Consider the following 20,864-nt stretch of genomic DNA (forward strand, 5'->3'; position numbering starts at 1 on the left):
CAAGCTTTTCGTCGACACTGTTGCAATGGCATGTAATTAACTTGGCATTTTTTCTCGTCCTGTCATCATAAAATCCAGTTTGATGGCGTTTTACACACATTTTGGCTATAGTCAGAACTAAAATCTGTTATAGGAGCACGGAGTGAGTCTGTGCTTAGATCACGGATAACTCTAACGCAAGTCAATGACACTCATCTTCCGTGGTCCGTACACGGATCGTTTCAGTGATGGAGTACAGACCTCACTCAATGGACGTGCTATCTCATCTGGAAACGCAACATTTGAAGTATTTATTTTTTTAAACACCAAATACCATGACCAACCTGACTGTTATTGTAAGTATTGCATTGTCCTGCCATCACACAGATTCACTTTGATTCTGTTAGCCTAACTAAAATCTGTGATACGAGCACGGAGTGAGTCTGTGCTGAGATCACGGATAACTCTAACGCAAGTCAATGACGATCTTCTTCCGTGGTCCACACACGGAAACCCAGTCTCACGGCAGTTCGTGATTTTGTCACGTAATTTAATCTATTTATTCGTGGCAGGCACACGTTTATTTCCTTATTTTCATGATTGCAGCACGTTTTTTTAAACTAATGCATTTCAACTGGAGGCATCTTTCGTGCATCAGCACAATATTTTCTGATTAATTATTATTATTTAATTTTTCACAGGACAACAGAAGAAACTCACTGAAACTTGAAAAAAAAATCGGAGCTTAACTTACTGTACAAAACTGAGCAAATACTGTATTGCTGGTGACAAAAACACATTAAAACTTTTTTAGCTGTAAAATGCGCAATGGTTCTTTTTTTACTTTTTCATTGATTTTTATTTTTTTTCATAGGCCTAGATTATTTATTACAGAATTCAATATCAAGTCATTGACACATAACTGTAACACATTTTCACATTAAGAAACAATTTAGTTTAAATAAAAAGAACAAAAAAATATATAAAAAAAAATGAATAAATAAATAATTTATTAGCGATAGGCCTACAGATTTATTTATTTTTTAATTTATTTTTTATTTTTTTACTTTAGACTCTAAAGTTAAACGTTTTTATTAAGGCTATTGTAAAGGCTTCTTAAAAATGCTGTCGCTGATGAGCCTCTGATCGCTGTCAGATTCTGTGATATGAATGTCCGCTAATGGGTTTAGAATGAGCCCCGCTCGGCCCCTGTTCTGGCTTACTGTAATATTTCACCTGTAATAAGACCGAAATAATATAATTAAAATAAAGAAATGAATGAATACATGATAACATCTAAATACATGTTGATAGATTTAGCGTTATAGTTTTAAAAATATTAATAAACAGCAAATCAACACAGAAATACCTAAATAATAATAATACATAATTAATAAACAGCGCCGCCCCTCCCACCACGCGCATCACGCGCTGTGCGTCAACCCCAAAGCGTCAAAAACTGGAGCGTGGTCAAGCGCCTCTAGCGTCACTGACATGAGATGTTTATCGCTTTGAAATCACGTTCAAGAAGTCTCATTCAGCACACATCGCGATACTTTCCATCAGTTTGCAAGAGCCGCAGGTGGGGTGAGTTATACAGTCTATGGTGAGTAGTAGTAAATATGCTCTTTTAATGCCTGTCATAAAATATATTCTGTCTTCTTTATTAATCAGATGAGCGCCTTATGTTTACTCTCTGTATTACATCGGTCATCCGAGGCTGTCTTTCAGTTTCATTGTGTTTAACTAAATGAACACAGCTGCTAACTGGTTAAACTCTATCGGTCACGTGACGTGCCACATACCTGGGATACGTTTTATATTAATTTCAGGTTCAAAGATGTAAGTTGTATTTGTAGTAAAATCATGTTAACCATGACACCTACAAAAGTAGGTAAAACCCAGTAAACAAGACATTTACCATGTTTTTTTTGTTTTGTTTTTTTTTTACCACAGTAACTGTAGTTTTACTGTAGTATAGTAATAGCACATTAATCACCAAATTAACTATAGTTGTACCACTGTAATGGTAGTGTTTTAATGTGCTTTTATATATGACATTTCACAGTAATCACATTTACTGTACCATGCTTGTAATACCTTTTTAATGTAAAAAAAAAAAACATTTTTCCCATATTGCAGTTCAATTCATATTGGTTTATATCTTAAATATTTTGCTCACAGATCACTATTAACATTCTGTATATAATTCTGTTTTATTTTCTTTCCCCTTGTATTAATTTTTTAGCTGAAAAGACGTAAAGTAAGCAGTCACCCCAGTGGTGTTTGTGGAGAGGTATTCCTTCAGAAATGGAGAAGACAGAAAGCTGCAGAGGCAGGTTGGTCTGTGATAGTTTGTCCCTTTTATCAAACATTCCTGTTGTTATCATTTGCACAGCATTTTGTTGTTTCTTAAACTGTTGTACGGTCCAAATACCCACACTTGCCATCTTTGCACATTTCCTTTATTTGGCCCAAGTGAACATGAAGATCACAATGTGTGTCGATCTTAACATGACAAAGTTCGTTTCAACTTTGTATTTTAAAAGAAACTTCTAAATGTCTTTTCAATAGTCCCTATTAAAGATGACAATTTATTTTGTGGTGCTTCTAATTAAGTGATAAAAAGAAGTTACAAATGATGTACAAAATAAATATACTTTTCTGTGCACCAAGAAAACATGCAACACTTTGTTTTACTACTAAATTAGTCTCAATTTCTAATTATTATAATTAATATTTCACAAACATTGGAAAGTTGCGTGACCTCCTGTGAGATCTCTGCAAAAAGTCTCACATTAATTCTAAAACATGATGCATGATGGGATACACTAAGCGTTGTATAGCGCTCCGGAGCAGTATTGGAGAGGTTTAGTGTGTGTTAAGGACACTGTGCTTTGGCATTATTAAGACCGGGGACAGTCTCATAGTCACATACACACACTCTCAAGTGAATAAGACCTCAAGTGTGGGTATCTGGAAAGGGGAAAAGTCTTTAAAATGATCCCTAAATACAGTCCCACATCAAAGTCTTAATAATTCACTAATTCAATTTAACACTTTGTATTGTACAAGCCCCTGGACAATCTCATCTGACACTATCACAATATTGGAAAATCAGTTGCCCCACACAGTCAGAAAGTTTATATTGTTCATTGGCTTCTCATTAAATTACTTTAAATAAGCCCCATCATTTCATGTTCCCACTATACGTGATCTCCATGACTAGATATTGCTATTAATGACTTGCTTTTAATAATGGATGCATTTAACATTTAATCATACAGCATCTTTGCAGATTATGCTTTCATGGTGTAAAAAAAAAACACAGTAATGTTGCATTTAATTACATAATATTTCTATCCTTTCTGTCTTACAGGATTGTTTCCAGATAACACTGTAGTTCTCCGTCATGCACAAGGATTCACCTCTTTAACCCCCCCCCCCCCACACACACACACACACACACACAGAGAAATGGTTCCTGGATCAGTGACTCAAGACTTTGCAGTGGTTTGATTTCTGCAGAAGATGTAACTTTGTTTTAATTAACCTTATAATGAATACATTGTGACCTTCCAGCAACCCATATACTGTACTGTATACAGAACCAGTGATGACAACAATAGTTAAAAAATAGCATTTATCATATTGATAAAGCATTGTGTTCTCTTTGTCAAGCTTTATACAGTAAACTTTACTTCTGGTGCTTTTATCATAAAAAAGCTTCAGTTCTCATCAGGAGTTTTAGTAAAGGACATATTCATGCACAGCAATCCCCTAGTTCCAGTCATGAAGTGAATGATGTTATTGTTAAAGTTATATTTCTGCATTTTTATGTAGCAGGTGTTTGTTTTCCTGAACACTTTATCTTTCTTCCAGTGTTCGGACAATCAGTGTTTATGTGATGCTCTGCTGATTGAGTTTTAAGTGAAGTGAAGTGAAAGTGACATTCAGCCAAGTATGGTGACCCATACTCAGAATTTGTGCTCTGCATTTAACCCATCCGAAATGCACACACACAGAGCAGTGAACACACACACACACACTGTGAGCACACACCCGGAGCAGTGGGCAGCCATTTATGCTGCGGCGCCCGGGGAGCAGTTGGGGGTTCGATGCCTTGCTCAAGGGCACCTAAGTCGTGGTATTGAAGGTGGAGAAAGAGCTGTTCATGCACTACCCCCACCCACAATTCCGTCCGGCCCGAGACTCGAACTCACAACCCTTCGATTGGGAGTCCGACGCTCTAGCCATTAGGCCACGACTTCCACAGTCGTGGAATATCATCTTTTTATAGATGATATTGCACACTTGACATGCATGTCTTCATGATGTTTTTTTGTGAGTTTGAAACATTTACATTGTGTTGTATCACTTTTTGGTCAATAGAATCTTTTAAGAAAATGTATATTTTTACGGTGTTCTCTGAAAGATATATGCCATATTTATAATGTTTTGTTTTTTAATAAAATAATTTGCACACTGAAAATTGTTAACGTTTACAACATAACTGCCTTTTTTTTCTTCATAGTTTTATTCTTCAAAAACGAGCTTGGTGACAGAGCAGTAATATGCGCACTTTGTCTTTAAATGAGTTTGACATATCAATAAATACTGGAAAGCTCTTACAAAATTATGTATGTTCATTATGCTTTATTTCAGTTTTTATTCCTAGAGATTAATTGGTAAAGCAAGGCAAATCACAGAAACAAATTTAAATAATTTAATAACTTAATAATTTCACTCTTTACTTTTTATTAGTAAATGCTCTTGTCTTTGGTCAGGAAAAAATGTATCTTTTAAATTGAATGAAATGAATCTATTGGTTAGATAAGATACAACTGTGACTGTGCAGTTCACATCACGTGTTGTACACACACATGTACACATCGCTATTGCCAAATTGTTGTCAAGCTGAATAACAATAATTTCTGTATTTGCATTATTGTTGGAAGAAAGTGTAGACGTTAATAAAACACTATCTAATAGGTGGCAAATTTAATTTATTGTTAACCAATCTATACCTTTAGCCGAAAAACGGAAAACAGCGTTCATGAATGACAATAAATGGTTAAGGAAGTGTGATGACGCTGCTCAGCTTTGATGTCATTGGCTGTGAATGTCCCTTGTCATCGCAGGACTGTATGTGGTTGGATTATCTTTTAACCCATATTAAACAGCGGATCATGTTACAAAAGTATGTTTTGCTGCTATTATCACATTAGTAAATATATTAAGTCAACATTGGGTGTTTCTATGTTGAGAAAAATCACCTTTTTACCGAGATCCTAACACTAACCCTAAGAATAACTTCAATGAACTACAAAAAACAGCGCCTAGTATTCCCTTTCCATAGATAGAACGATGGAGGCTTATGGGTAATGTAGTTTAAAAAGTTTTATTAACGAAATTAAATAAATAATATATTGAATGGTAAACTAGACATATAAATATGTTCACTGTGTAAACCACTATGATATATTTGAGAGGCATGGTGAAATTTAGTATTTTAGAGTATGCAATATGTAAAATGCCTTTATGCCACCTTTCCATTTATTTCTGAAAACTGTGCCCAACATTATTTTATCAGCATAGCATAAGTAGTAATCATGCTGATTTTCGCTTTGATATGTTAATTGGACTCTGATTTACAGCCATTTGAAATGTACAGTTTTTGGCTCTTCCGGGGGGTGCTACTGGGCCCCTGGGGGTAGAAGGGCAGTAAAACCTACATATATGTATTTTCCTCATCATGGAGAACAAACTGAGCTGAGTCACATTTATATTTGACAGTTTTCACAGTCCTCTGTTTTCTAATTCTTACATCATTGCTATTATACCTTTTGACAGGACATTGTGAGGCCATCTGATGAAACATGGAAAAATTATAAAGAAATGTTTTGATAATAAAAATAATAGATTATTTATTTGATTTTTGAAGTAAACATCAATAAATATAATGGATGAACCTGCAACAACATGCCATTATCTATTCCCCACTGTTAAGCAGTAATCAAGGACAATGTATACACATTGTGATACTTCACTATTACACAAGGACAAATTAATTCATATATATATATATATATATATATATATATATATATATATATATATATATATATATATATATATATATATATATATTACTAATAACTAATTAGCAAAAATCAGTGTAAAAATGTCCTCTCACCCCTGTCTCTTGCTCCTCATGTGCTGGACATCAGTAATGTGTGTGCTCTTGGTTTTAATGCAGTACAAAATCAACGTTGATCATTCCTGCTACATTCTCAGTTATCCCTCAAGTGTTTGTAACTATAAAGCCCATGGCACCATCTTGTAATGCAAAATAATTAATCTCGTAACTCCCTTTCTTTCACAAAACAATTGGCATTTGTTACTAAATATAAACAATAATAACTTTCTGGTGTACTGATGTCCCAGATGTCATTAATCTGATCAAATATTTTTATGTCTTAAGTAAAAAATAATCCCAATAATGATTATGTAGTTTTTCCAAGTCTAAAATAAACACATATGAGCCTACCTAGTAAAATGATGTATTTAACAAGAATCTTCAGAACACAATATTCGTCATATTCATTTTATTGAAGCATAGACTATAAAGATGATAAAGTAGCATCAAGACAAATAAGATTCAAGGAAAATAATTATTCATAATCAAAAATACATTAACCTCATATATTAATCAGTTCACACAGATGAGTGATGAAATGTCCTTAAAAGTCACAGTCCCATCCAGTCAACTGTGATACAGATCATGTGATACATATAAGACATTTGATACTGTTTCAGAAAATAATGATTCCTTATCAACACATCTAAACTGGTTTCATCGTGATCTTCTCTCGTGTCTGGAAACAGCTTTTGGTTGATATCCAGCACTGATGTGGTGTAGCTTGTTCTCAGCCAGAAGATTAGATTAGATTAGATTAGATTAGATTAGATTCAACTTTATTGTCATTATGCAGAGTACAAGTACAGAGCTAATGAAATGCAGTTAGCATCTAGCCAGAAGTGCAAGAATATAGTGTTTTATATACTTAAGTGCAGAGTAAGTGAAGCTATGATATACAGAATTTACAGTGGAGTTGCTATATACAATATTGATCAGAGTATATACAGAATATAAATATGAATGTAATGTAGGGATTGTATGTACATTATGAACAGAGCAAAGAAGGATTATATATACATTATGAATAGCAGGAACTTGAGAACAGTGGTAATAAATACAGTTGAATGAGTGTGCAAAAGTATAGTTTAACAATTTATTATATGTAAAATAATAGTAGTGCAATTATATTTATTGTAGAAATAGTTTACTGTGCTTGTACAGTAACAGCTTTAGACAGTTTATAGTGTAATGGATTTAACCATGTGCAGTCTGTGCAAAATATGAGTAGTGCAATACATGAATGTAAAGTACGTGACCAGTGCAGTAAAAGAGCAGGTGCAGGTTAGATTGGTGGTGTGGAGTTCAGGAGTGTCAAAGCCTCAGGGAAGAAGCTCTTCCTGAGTCTACTAGTGCGAGAGCGTAGGCTTCTGTAACGCCTGCCGGATGGAAGGAGGGTGAAAGGTCCATGGTTAGGGTGAGAGGCATCCTTGATGATGTTTCTTGCCCTACCCAGACAGCGCTTCTGATAAATGTTCTCTATGGAGGTTAACTGGGTGCCAGTGAGATCTCCCAGTCCTAAGATCCCAGACCTGGTCAAAGTGAAACAAACAATCCAGATGAAGTTGTTTAATGGACATAGAGCTCATCTTATGTTCTGTGTGATTTTAGCAGGGTGAGTAACTATGACCCTTGTAGTACTGTACACTTACCATTCTTCAAGCTGTTTTAAGATCTTTTGAGAAGCTTTTTCTCTGAAGACAATTTACCACATCCTCTTCTTTCAGTCCTTTCAAGAGCATCACTTGGTCAAAACCCCTCATTTGGTTGATGAGATCATCTGTACAAAGTAAAATTGTTAAAATACTGCAATAAACAATTTCATTATGCAAGAATTTAGAAAAAGTTACAGAGGCAAAGGACTTGCTCATGAGACTCCATTAGCATGTGTACTTCTCAGAGACTCTAGAATTCATCTATTGTTGCAGTAAATGTGTTTTCTTCCTCTAGAGTCTTTCTCCAGAGCTAATGACTTCTCTCACAAATGTGTTTTAGTCTGTGCAGTGTAAGGCTTTGCTCAAACCAATCAACTATCAATTCACAATTTATAACACAACATTCACAAAACAGTGAGATAATGTCAATTGGTGTTTATATCAATTAAACCACTTTTATGACACTTGTATGCTTTTAAGAATAACAGGTGGTGTTTTTTTAAAACTTTAGATTAAAAATGTTCCAGTCAAACTTTGCTAACATGCTATAATTATTATAGCTGTATCAAATAAAATAAAATAAAATAAATATAAAAACATTGGAAAGAATAATTACGGCTGACATGACCAGTCCTGTGAGAGATCATCATAAAGTCCTGTAACACAGCATTGCTTCAACACACACATACCAGAGGACTTCTGTTTGCTTGAGCACAAGATGACCATCTTCATTTCTCATCCTGAGCAAATCATTTCCTTGGTCTTCCTTCTCTTCTGTGAAACAAGATAATCTTACTCTGTGTGCAATGAGCAATATTGCTCATTAAACATATAATTAAGTTAATTTAAAGTAAGATTCAGACCAGAGCATTTGATGAGTAAACAAATGTACCTGGGAAGAGCTGATCGTGGCAAGAGTCGCTGAGACTCAGTAATAGCTCTTTAAGTTTTTAGGAAGGTTTGTGAGGGTTGGCTCCCCAAAAACTTCTGAAAAAGAAGAACAGCATTATCTGCAAACAATCCTGTAAGACAGAAAGAAAGGAAATATTATTTCATTACATGCAACTTATACATTACTATATACTTTAACTTATACATTACTTACATACATTATTTTTTAGACCATGAAAGCATTAGTGAATTATTAAGACTTTGATGTGGGACTGTATTTAGGGATCATTTTAAAGACTTTTCCCCTTTCCAGATACCCACACTTGAGGTCTTATTCACTTGAGAGTGTGTGTACGTGACTATGAGACTGTCCCCGGTCTTAATAATGCCAAAGCACGGTGTCCTTAACACACACTAAACCTCTCCAATACTGCTCCGGAGCGCTATACAACGCTTAGTGTATCCCATCATGCATCATGTTTTGGAATTAATGTGAGACTTTTTGCAGAGATCTCACAGGAGGTCACGCAACTTTCCAATGTTTGTGAAATATTAATTATAATAATTAGAAATTGAGAGTAATTTAGTAGTAAAACAAAGTGTTGCATGTTTTCTTGGTGCACAGAAAAGTATATTTATTTTGTACATCATTTGTAACTTCTTTTTATCACTTAATTAGAAGCACCACAAAATAAATTGTCATCTTTAATAGGGTTAATAGGGCGCTAATTTTAGCGCTTTGGGTTCTAGAAAAGCGCATTAAAATGTATTATTAGGGACTATTGAAAAGACATTTAGAAGTTTCTTTTAAAATACAAAGTTGAAACGAATTTTGTCATGTTAAGATCGACACACATTGTGATCTTCATGTTCACTTGGGCCAAATAAAGGAAATGTGCAAAGATGGCAAGTGTGGGTATTTGGACCGTACAACAGTTTAAGAAACAACAAAATGCTGTGCAAATGATAACAACAGGAATGTTTGATAAAAGGCAAAAACTATCACAGACCAACCTGCCTCTGCAGCTTTCTGTCTTCTCCATTTCTGAAGGAATACCTCTCCACAAACACCACTGGGGTGACTGCTTACTTTACGTCTTTTCAGCTAAAAAATTAATACAAGGGGAAAGAAAATAAAACAGAATTATATACAGAATGTTAATAGTGATCTGTGAGCAAAATATTTAAGATATAAACCAATATGAATTGAACTGCAATATGGGAAAAATGTTTTTTTTTTTTACATTAAAAAGGTATTACAAGCATGGTACAGTAAATGTGATTACTGTGAAATGTCATATATAAAAGCACATTAAAACACTACCATTACAGTGGTACAACTATATTTAATTTGGTGATTAATGTGCTATTACTATACCACAGTAAAACTACAGTTACTGTGGTAAAAAAAAAAAAAAAAAAAAAAAAACATGGTAAATGTCTTGTTTACTGGGTTTTACCTACTTTTGTAGGTGTCATGGTTACCATGATTTTACTACAAATACAACTTACATCTTTGAACCTGAAATGAATATAAAACGGATCCCAGGTCTGTGGCAGTTTAACCAGTTAGCAGCTGTGTTCATTTAGTTAAACACAATGAAACTCACAGCCTCGGATGACCGATGTAATACAGAGAGTAAACATAAGGCGCTCATCTGATTAATAAAGAAGACAGAATATATTTTATGACAGGCATTAAAAGAGCATATTTACTACTACTCACCATAGACTGTATAACTCACCCCACCTGCGGCTCTTGCAAACTGATGGAAAGTATCGCGATGTGTGCTGAATGAGACTTCTTGAACGTGATTTCAAAGCGATAAACATCTCATGTCAGTGACGCTAGAGGCGCTTGACCACGCTTCAGTTTTTGACGCTTTGGGGTTGACGCACAGCGCGTGATGCGCGTGGTGGGAGGGGCGGCGCTGTTTATTAATTATGTATTATTATTATTTAGGTCTTTCTCGGTTATTATTTCGAAGCTGTGTTGATTTGCTGTTTATTAATATTTTTAAAACTATAACGCTAAATCTATCAACATTTATTTAGATGTTATCATGTATTCATTCATTTCTTTATTTTAATTATATTATTTCGGTCTTATTACAGGTGAAATATTACAGTAAGACAGAACACGGGCCGAGCGGGGCTCATTCTAAACCCATTAGCGGACATTCATATCACAGAATCTGACAGCGATCAGAGGCTCATCAGCGACAGCATTTTTAAGAAGCCTTTACAATAGCCTTAATAAAAACTTGTAATAAATCTGTAGGCCTATCGCTAATAAATAATTTATTTATTTATTTATTTTTATTTATTTTTGTTCTTTTTATTTAAACTAAATTGTTTCTTAATGTAAAAATGTGTTACAGTTATGTGTCAAGGACTTGATATTGAATTCTGTAATAAAAAAATAAAATAAATCTAGGCCTATGAAAAAAATAAAAATCAATGAAAAAGTAAAAAAAGAACCATTGCGCATTTTACAGCTAAAACAGTTTTAATGTGTTTTTGTCACCAGCAATACAGTATGTTGCTCAGTTTTGTACAGTAAGTTAAGCTCCGATTTTTTTCAAGTTTCAGTGAGTTTCTTCTGTTGTCCTGTGAAAAATTAAATAATAATAATAATAATTAATCAGAAAATATTGTGCTGATGCACGAAAGATGCCTCCAGTTGAAATGCATTAGTTTAAAAAAACGTGCTGCAATCATGAAAATAAGGAAATAAACGTGTGCCTGCCACGAATAAATAGATTAAATTACGTGACAAAATCACGAACTGCCGTGAGACTGGGTTTCCGTGTGTGGACCACGGCAGAAGAGTGTCATTGACTTGCGTTAGAGTTATCCGTGATCTCAGCACAGACTCACTCCGTGCTCGTATCACAGATTTTAGTTAGGCTAACAGAATCAAAGTGAATCTGTGTGATGGCAGGACAATGCAATACTTACAATAACAGTCAGGTTGGTCATGGTATTTGGTGTTTAAAAAAATAAATACTTCAAATGTTGCGTTTCCAGATGAGATAGCACGTCCATTGAGTGAGGTCTGTACTCCATCACTGAAACGATCCGTGTACGGACCACGGAAGATGAGTGTCATAGACATGCGTTAGAGTTATCCGTGATCTAAGCACAGACTCACTCCGTGCTCCTATAACAGATTTTAGTTCTGACTATAGCCAAAATGTGTGTAAAACGCCATCAAACTGGATTTTATGATGACAGGACGAGAAAAAATGCCAAGTTAATTACATGCCATTGCAACAGTGTCGACGAAAAGCTTGTAAGTTCCTAAACAAGTGAGTGAGGTCAGGTTGTGGAGGTCCGTGCCATCACGGGACTTTTGTAACTGAAACAAACGTAATTTTTATGATGACAGGACAATGCAATAACTACAACAGCTGTCTGGTTAATGTCATTATGGCATTTGATATTGGAAAAGAAACAAATACTTCAAATGTTGCGTTTCCAAATGAGAAAGCACGTCCGTTCAGCGAGTTCTGTACTCCGTCATTGAAACGGGTATCCGTGTGTGGATCACGGGAGGTCAGTGTCATTGACTTGCGTTGGAGAAATATCCGTGGCCGGGTCACGGAATTTGGGGCAATTCCGTGATGGCTTCACGGATTTTGAGTTAAGGACCCGTGGACATTTCACGGAATTCTGTGAGACCAGGTTGTTTGAGCAGATTTGGGCTAGATTTCACTTCATTTGAACAGAAGCAGTATTTCAACATTACTGCTCTCAGAAACCTGTAAACTGATAATCTTGAGCATTGAAGCTCAAACATAAGATTTTGTGCATATAACTTCTAACACATTAAAAACAGTCTTACAGCATTGCAAAAACATTGTATTTCATAAGGCATAAGCATCCTTCAGTTTGGCAAGATTTGCACTAAATATTGAATGAAACAGCTTTCTCTAATAGAGAGAAAAGCTTTTGAGCAGATTTCTGCTAGATTTCACTTCATTTGAATAGAAGCAGTATTTCAACATTACTGCTCTCAGAAACCTGTTTTTGTGCATATAACTTCTAACACATTAAAAACAGTCTTACAGCATTGCAAAAACATTGTATTTCATAAGGCATAAGCATTCTTCAGTTTGGCAACATTTGCACTGAATATTGAATGAAACAGCTTTCTCTAATAGAGAGAAAAGCTTTTGAGCAGATTTGGGCTAGATTTCACTTCATTTGAAAGGAAGCAGTATTTCAACATTACTGCTCTCAGAAACCTGTAAACTGATAATCTTGAGCATTGAAGCTCAATCATAAGATTTTGTGCATATAACTTCTAACACATTAAAAACAGTCTTACAGCATTGCAAAAACATTGTATTTCATAAGGCATAAGCATCCTTCAGTTTGGCAAGATTTGCACTGAATATTGAATGAAACAGCTTTCTCTAATAGAGAGAAAAGCTTTTGAGCAGATTTCGGCTAGTTTTCACTTCATTTGAACAGAAGCAGTATTTCAACATTACTGCTCTCAGAAACCTGTTTTTGTGCATATAACTTCTAACACATTAAAAACAGTCTTACAGCATAGCAAAAACATTGTATTTCATAAGGCATAAGCATCCTTCAGTTTGGCAAGATTTGCACTGAATATTGAATGAAACAGCTTTCTCTAATAGAGAGAAAAGATTTTGAGCAGATTTGGGCTAGATTTCACTTCATTTGAACAGAAGCAGTATTTCAACATTACTGCTCTCAGAAACCTGTTTTTGTGCATATATATTCTAACACATTAAAAACAGTCTTACAGCATTGCAAAAACATTGTATTTCATAAGGCATAAGCATCCTTCAGTTTGGCTAGATTTGCACTGAATATTGAATGAAACAGCTTTCTCTAATAGAGAGAAAAGCTTTTGAGCAGATTTCGGCTAGTTTTCACTTCATTTGAACAGAAGCAGTATTTCAACATTACTGCTCTCAGAAACCTGTAAACTGATAATCTTGAGCATTGAAGCTCAAACATAAGATTTTGTGCATATAACTTCTAACACATTAAAAACAGTCTTACAGCATTGCAAAAACATTGTATTTCATAAAGCATAAGCATCCTTCAGTTTGGCAAGATTTGCACTAAATATTGAATGAAACAGCTTTCTCTAATAGAGAGAAAAGCTTTTGAGCAGATTTCTGCTAGATTTCACTTCATTTGAATAGAAGCAGTATTTCAACATTACTGCTCTCAGAAACCTGTTTTTGTGCATATAACTTCTAACACATTAAAAACAGTCTTACAGCATTGCAAAAACATTGTATTTCATAAGGCATAAGCATTCTTCAGTTTGGCAAGATTTGCACTGAATATTGAATGAAACAGCTTTCTCTAATAGAGAGAAAAGCTTTTGAGCAGATTTGGGCTAGATTTCACTTCATTTGAACAGAAGCAGTATTTCAACATTACTGCTCTCAGAAACCTGTTTTTGTGCATATATATTCTAACACATTAAAAACAGTCTTACAGCATAGCAAAAACATTGTATTTCATAAGGCATAAGCATCCTTCAGTTTGGCAAGATTTGCACTGAATATTGAATGAAACAGCTTTCTCTAATAGAGAGACGAGCTTTTGAGCAGATTTGGGCTAGATTTCCCTTCATTTGAACAGAAGCAGTATTTCAACATTACTGCTCTCAGAAACCTGTTTTTGTGCATATAACTTCTAGCACATTAAAAACAGTCTTACAGCATTGCAAAAACATTGTATTTCATAAGGCATAAGCATCCTTCAGTTTGGCAAGATTTGCACTGAATATTGAATGAAACAGCTTTCTCTAATAGAGAGAAAAGCTTTTGAGCAGATTTGGGCTAGATTTCACTTCATTTGAACAGAAGCAGTATTTCAACATTACTGCTCTCAGAAACCTGTAAACTGATAATCTTGAGCATTGAAGCTCAAACATAAGAATTTGTGCATATAACTTCTAACACATTAAAAACAGTCTTACAGCATTGCAAAAACATTGTATTTCATAAGGCATAAGCATCCTTCAGTTTGGCAAGATTTGCACTGAATATTGAATGAAACAGCTTTCTCTAATAGAGAGAAAAGCTTTTGAGCAGATTTGGGCTAGATTTCACTTCATTTGGACAGAAGCAGTATTTCAACATTACTGCTCTCAGAAACCTGTTTTTGTGCATATAACTTCTAACACATTAAAAACAGTCTTACAGCATTGCAAAAAACATTGTATTTCATAAGGCATAAGCATCCTTCAGTTTGGCAAGATTTGCACTGAATATTGAATGAAACAGCTTTCTCTAATAGAGAGAAAAGCTTTTGAGCAGATTTGGGCTAGATTTCACTTCATTTGAACAGAAGCAGTATTTCAACATTACTGCTCTCAGAAACCTGTAAACTGATAATCTTGAGCATTGAAGCTCAATCATAAGATTTTGTGCATATAACTTCTAACACATTAAAAACAGTCTTACAGCATTGCAAAAACATTGTATTTCATAAGGCATAAGCATCCTTCAGTTTGGCAAGATTTGCACTGAATATTGAATGAAACAGCTTTCTCTAATAGAGAGAAAAGCTTTTGAGCAGATTTGGGCTAGATTTCACTTCATTTGAACAGAAGCAGTATTTCAACATTACTGCTCTCAGAAACCTGTAAACTGATAATCTTGAGCATTGAAGCTCAAACATAAGATTTTGTGCATATAACTTCTAACACATTAAAAACAGTCTTACAGCATTGCAAAAACATTGTATTTCATAAAGCATAAGCATCCTTCAGTTTGGCAAGATTTGCACTAAATATTGAATGAAACAGCTTTCTCTAATAGAGAGAAAAGCTTTTGAGCAGATTTCTGCTAGATTTCACTTCATTTGAATAGAAGCAGTATTTCAACATTACTGCTCTCAGAAACCTGTTTTTGTGCATATAACTTCTAACACATTAAAAACAGTCTTACAGCATTGCAAAAACATTGTATTTCATAAGGCATAAGCATTCTTCAGTTTGGCAAGATTTGCACTGAATATTGAATGAAACAGCTTTCTCTAATAGAGAGAAAAGCTTTTGAGCAGATTTGGGCTAGATTTCACTTCATTTGAACAGAAGCAGTATTTCAACATTACTGCTCTCAGAAACCTGTTTTTGTGCATATAACTTCTAGCACATTAAAAACAGTCTTACAGCATTGCAAAAACATTGTATTTCATAAGGCATAAGCATCCTTCAGTTTGGCAAGATTTGCACTGAATATTGAATGAAACAGCTTTCTCTAATAGAGAGAAAAGCTTTTGAGCAGATTTGGGCTAGATTTCACTTCATTTGAACAGAAGCAGTATTTCAACATTTACTGCTCTCAGAAACCTGTTTTTGTGCATATAACTTCTAGCACATTAAAAACAGTCTTACAGCATTGCAAAAACATTGTATTTCATAAGGCATAAGCATCCTTCAGTTTGGCAAGATTTGCACTGAATATTGAATGAAACAGCTTTCTCTAATAGAGAGAAAAGCTTTTGAGCAGATTTGGGCTAGATTTCACTTCATTTGGACAGAAGCAGTATTTCAACATTACTGCTCTCAGAAACCTGTTTTTGTGCATATAACTTCTAACACATTAAAAACAGTCTTACAGCATAGCAAAAACATTGTATTTCATAAGGCATAAGCATCCTTCAGATAGGCAAGAATTGAACTGAATATTGAATGAAACAGCTTTCTCTAATAGAGAGAAAAGCTTTTGAGCAGATTTGGGCTAGATTTCACTTCATTTGAACAGAAGCAGTATTTCAACATTTACTGCTCTCAGAAACCTGTTTTTGTGCATATAACTTCTAACACATTAAAAACAGTCTTACAGCATTGCAAAAACATTGTATTTCATAAGGCATAAGCATTCTTCAGTTTGGCAACATTTGCACTGAATATTGAATGAAACAGCTTTCTCTAATAGAGAGAAAAGCTTTTGAGCAGATTTGGGCTAGATTTCACTTCATTTGAAAGGAAGCAGTATTTCAACATTACTGCTCTCAGAAACCTGTAAACTGATAATCTTGAGCATTGAAGCTCAATCATAAGATTTCGTGCATATAACTTATAACACATTAAAAACAGTCTTACAGCATTGCAAAAACATTGTATTTCATAAGGCATAAGCATCCTTCAGTTTGGCAAGATTTGCACTGAATATTGAATGAAACAGCTTTCTCAAATAGAGAGACAAGCTTTTGAGCAGATTTGGGCTAGATTTCACTTCATTTGAACAGAAGCAGTATTTCAACATTACTGCTCTCAGAAACCTGTTTTTGTGCATATAACTTCTAACACATTAAAAACAGTCTTACAGCATTGCAAAAACATTGTATTTCATAAGGCATAAGCATCCTTCAGTTTGGCAAGATTTGCACTGAATATTGAATGAAACAGCTTTCTCTAATAGAGAGAAAAGCTTTTGAGCAGATTTGGGCTAGATTTCACTTCATTTGAACAGAAGCAGTATTTCAACATTACTGCTCTCAGAAACCTGTAAACTGATAATCTTGAGCATTGAAGCTCAATCATAAGATTTTGTGCATATAACTTCTAACACATTAAAAACAGTCTTACAGCATTGCAAAAACATTGTATTTCATAAGGCATAAGCATCCTTCAGTTTGGCAAGATTTGCACTGAATATTGAATGAAACAGCTTTCTCTAATAGAGAGAAAAGCTTTTGAGGAGATTTCGGCCAGATTTCACTTCATTTGAACAGAAGCAGTATTTCAACATTACTGCTCTCAGAAACCTGTTTTTGTGCATATAACTTCTAACACATTAAAAACAGTCTTACAGCATTGCAAAAACATTGTATTTCATAAGGCATAAGCATCCTTCAGATAGGCAAGAATTGAACTGAATATTGAATGAAACAGCTTTCTCTAATAGAGAGAAAAGCTTTTGAGCAGATTTGGGCTAGATTTCACTTCATTTGAACAGAAGCAGTATTTCAACATTTACTGCTCTCAGAAACCTGTTTTTGTGCATATAACTTCTAACACATTAAAAACAGTCTTACAGCATTGCAAAAACATTGTATTTCATAAGGCATAAGCATCCTTCAGTTTGGCAAGATTTGCACTGAATATTGAATGAAACAGCTTTCTCTAATAGAGAGAAAAGCTTTTGAGCAGATTTCGGCCAGATTTCACTTCATTTGAACAGAAGCAGTATTTCAGCATTACTGCTCTCAGAAACCTGTTTTTGTGCATATAACTTCTAACACATTAAAAACAGTCTTACAGCATTGCAAAACACATTGTATTTCATAAGGCATAAGCATCCTTCAGTTTGGCGAGATTTGCACTGAATATTGAATGAAACTGCTTTCTCAAATAGAGAGACAAGCTTTTGAGCAGATTTGGGCTAGATTTCACTTCATTTGAACAGAAGCAGTATTTCAACATTACTGCTCTCAGAAACCTGTTTTTGTGCATATAACTTCTAACACATTAAAAACAGTCTTACAGCATTGCAAAAACATTGTATTTCATAAGGCATAAGCATCCTTCAGTTTGGCAAGATTTGCACTGAATATTGAATGAAACAGCTTTCTCTAATAGAGAGAAAAGCTTTTGAGCAGATTTGGGCTAGATTTCACTTCATTTGAACAGAAGCAGTATTTCAACATTACTGCTCTCAGAAACCTGTAAACTGATAATCTTGAGCATTGAAGCTCAAACATAAGATTTTGTGCATATAACTTCTAACACATTAAAAACAGTCTTACAGCATTGCAAAAACATTGTATTTCATAAGGCATAAGCATCCTTCAGTTTGGCAAGATTTGCACTAAATATTGAATGAAACAGCTTTCTCTAATAGAGAGAAAAGCTTTTGAGCAGATTTCTGCTAGATTTCACTTCATTTGAATAGAAGCAGTATTTCAACATTACTGCTCTCAGAAACCTGTTTTTGTGCATATAACTTCTAACACATTAAAAACAGTCTTACAGCATTGCAAAAACATTGTATTTCATAAGGCATAAGCATTCTTCAGTTTGGCAACATTTGCACTGAATATTGAATGAAACAGCTTTCTCTAATAGAGAGAAAAGCTTTTGAGCAGATTTGGGCTAGATTTCACTTCATTTGAAAGGAAGCAGTATTTCAACATTACTGCTCTCAGAAACCTGTAAACTGATAATCTTGAGCATTGAAGCTCAATCATAAGATTTTGTGCATATAACTTCTAACACATTAAAAACAGTCTTACAGCATTGCAAAAACATTGTATTTCATAAGGCATAAGCATCCTTCAGTTTGGCAAGATTTGCACTGAATATTGAATGAAACAGCTTTCTCTAATAGAGAGAAAAGCTTTTGAGCAGATTTCGGCTAGTTTTCACTTCATTTGAACAGAAGCAGTATTTCAACATTACTGCTCTCAGAAACCTGTTTTTGTGCATATAACTTCTAACACATTAAAAACAGTCTTACAGCATAGCAAAAACATTGTATTTCATAAGGCATAAGCATCCTTCAGTTTGGCAAGATTTGCACTGAATATTGAATGAAACAGCTTTCTCTAATAGAGAGAAAAGATTTTGAGCAGATTTGGGCTAGATTTCACTTCATTTGAACAGAAGCAGTATTTCAACATTACTGCTCTCAGAAACCTGTTTTTGTGCATATATATTCTAACACATTAAAAACAGTCTTACAGCATTGCAAAAACATTGTATTTCATAAGGCATAAGCATCCTTCAGTTTGGCTAGATTTGCACTGAATATTGAATGAAACAGCTTTCTCTAATAGAGAGAAAAGCTTTTGAGCAGATTTCGGCTAGTTTTCACTTCATTTGAATAGAAGCAGTATTTCAACATTACTGCTCTCAGAAACCTGTTTTTGTGCATATAACTTCTAACACATTAAAAACAGTCTTACAGCATTGCAAAAACATTGTATTTCATAAGGCATAAGCATTCTTCAGTTTGGCAAGATTTGCACTGAATATTGAATGAAACAGCTTTCTCTAATAGAGAGAAAAGCTTTTGAGCAGATTTGGGCTAGATTTCACTTCATTTGAACAGAAGCAGTATTTCAACATTACTGCTCTCAGAAACCTGTTTTTGTGCATATATATTCTAACACATTAAAAACAGTCTTACAGCATAGCAAAAACATTGTATTTCATAAGGCATAAGCATCCTTCAGTTTGGCAAGATTTGCACTGAATATTGAATGAAACAGCTTTCTCTAATAGAGAGACGAGCTTTTGAGCAGATTTGGGCTAGATTTCCCTTCATTTGAACAGAAGCAGTATTTCAACATTACTGCTCTCAGAAACCTGTTTTTGTGCATATAACTTCTAGCACATTAAAAACAGTCTTACAGCATTGCAAAAACATTGTATTTCATAAGGCATAAGCATCCTTCAGTTTGGCAAGATTTGCACTGAATATTGAATGAAACAGCTTTCTCTAATAGAGAGAAAAGCTTTTGAGCAGATTTGGGCTAGATTTCACTTCATTTGAACAGAAGCAGTATTTCAACATTACTGCTCTCAGAAACCTGTAAACTGATAATCTTGAGCATTGAAGCTCAAACATAAGAATTTGTGCATATAACTTCTAACACATTAAAAACAGTCTTACAGCATTGCAAAAACATTGTATTTCATAAGGCATAAGCATCCTTCAGTTTGGCAAGATTTGCACTGAATATTGAATGAAACAGCTTTCTCTAATAGAGAGAAAAGCTTTTGAGCAGATTTGGGCTAGATTTCACTTCATTTGGACAGAAGCAGTATTTCAACATTACTGCTCTCAGAAACCTGTTTTTGTGCATATAACTTCTAACACATTAAAAACAGTCTTACAGCATTGCAAAAAACATTGTATTTCATAAGGCATAAGCATCCTTCAGTTTGGCAAGATTTGCACTGAATATTGAATGAAACAGCTTTCTCTAATAGAGAGAAAAGCTTTTGAGCAGATTTGGGCTAGATTTCACTTCATTTGAACAGAAGCAGTATTTCAACATTACTGCTCTCAGAAACCTGTAAACTGATAATCTTGAGCATTGAAGCTCAATCATAAGATTTTGTGCATATAACTTCTAACACATTAAAAACAGTCTTACAGCATTGCAAAAACATTGTATTTCATAAG

At 34.4% G+C, this 20,864-nt stretch overlaps 1 long non-coding RNA gene across 3 annotated transcripts in view; it reads right to left on the bottom strand.

The window, feature by feature from the left end:
• Positions 1 to 6,572: 6,572 nt before the first annotated feature.
• The window catches only part of LOC128014185 (uncharacterized), a 168,148-nt gene continuing 153,856 nt past the window's right edge, over positions 6,573 to 20,864 (bottom strand). For 2 of the 3 annotated variants that reach the window (XR_008183495.1, XR_008183494.1), the window contains 4 exons: positions 8,726 to 8,855; positions 8,523 to 8,607; positions 7,831 to 7,958; positions 6,573 to 7,710 (listed from right to left, as the gene is read on the bottom strand). This is a non-coding gene — a long non-coding RNA (uncharacterized LOC128014185). Of the gene's footprint in view, positions 7,711 to 7,830; positions 7,959 to 8,522; positions 8,608 to 8,725; positions 8,856 to 9,738; positions 9,970 to 20,864 lie in introns of those variants that run through there. The other variant, XR_008183493.1, reaches the window with a different exon arrangement.

Source organism: Carassius gibelio, chromosome B25 (assembly GCF_023724105.1).
Source record: "Carassius gibelio isolate Cgi1373 ecotype wild population from Czech Republic chromosome B25, carGib1.2-hapl.c, whole genome shotgun sequence".
Taxonomy (NCBI): Eukaryota; Metazoa; Chordata; class Actinopteri; order Cypriniformes; family Cyprinidae; genus Carassius; species Carassius gibelio.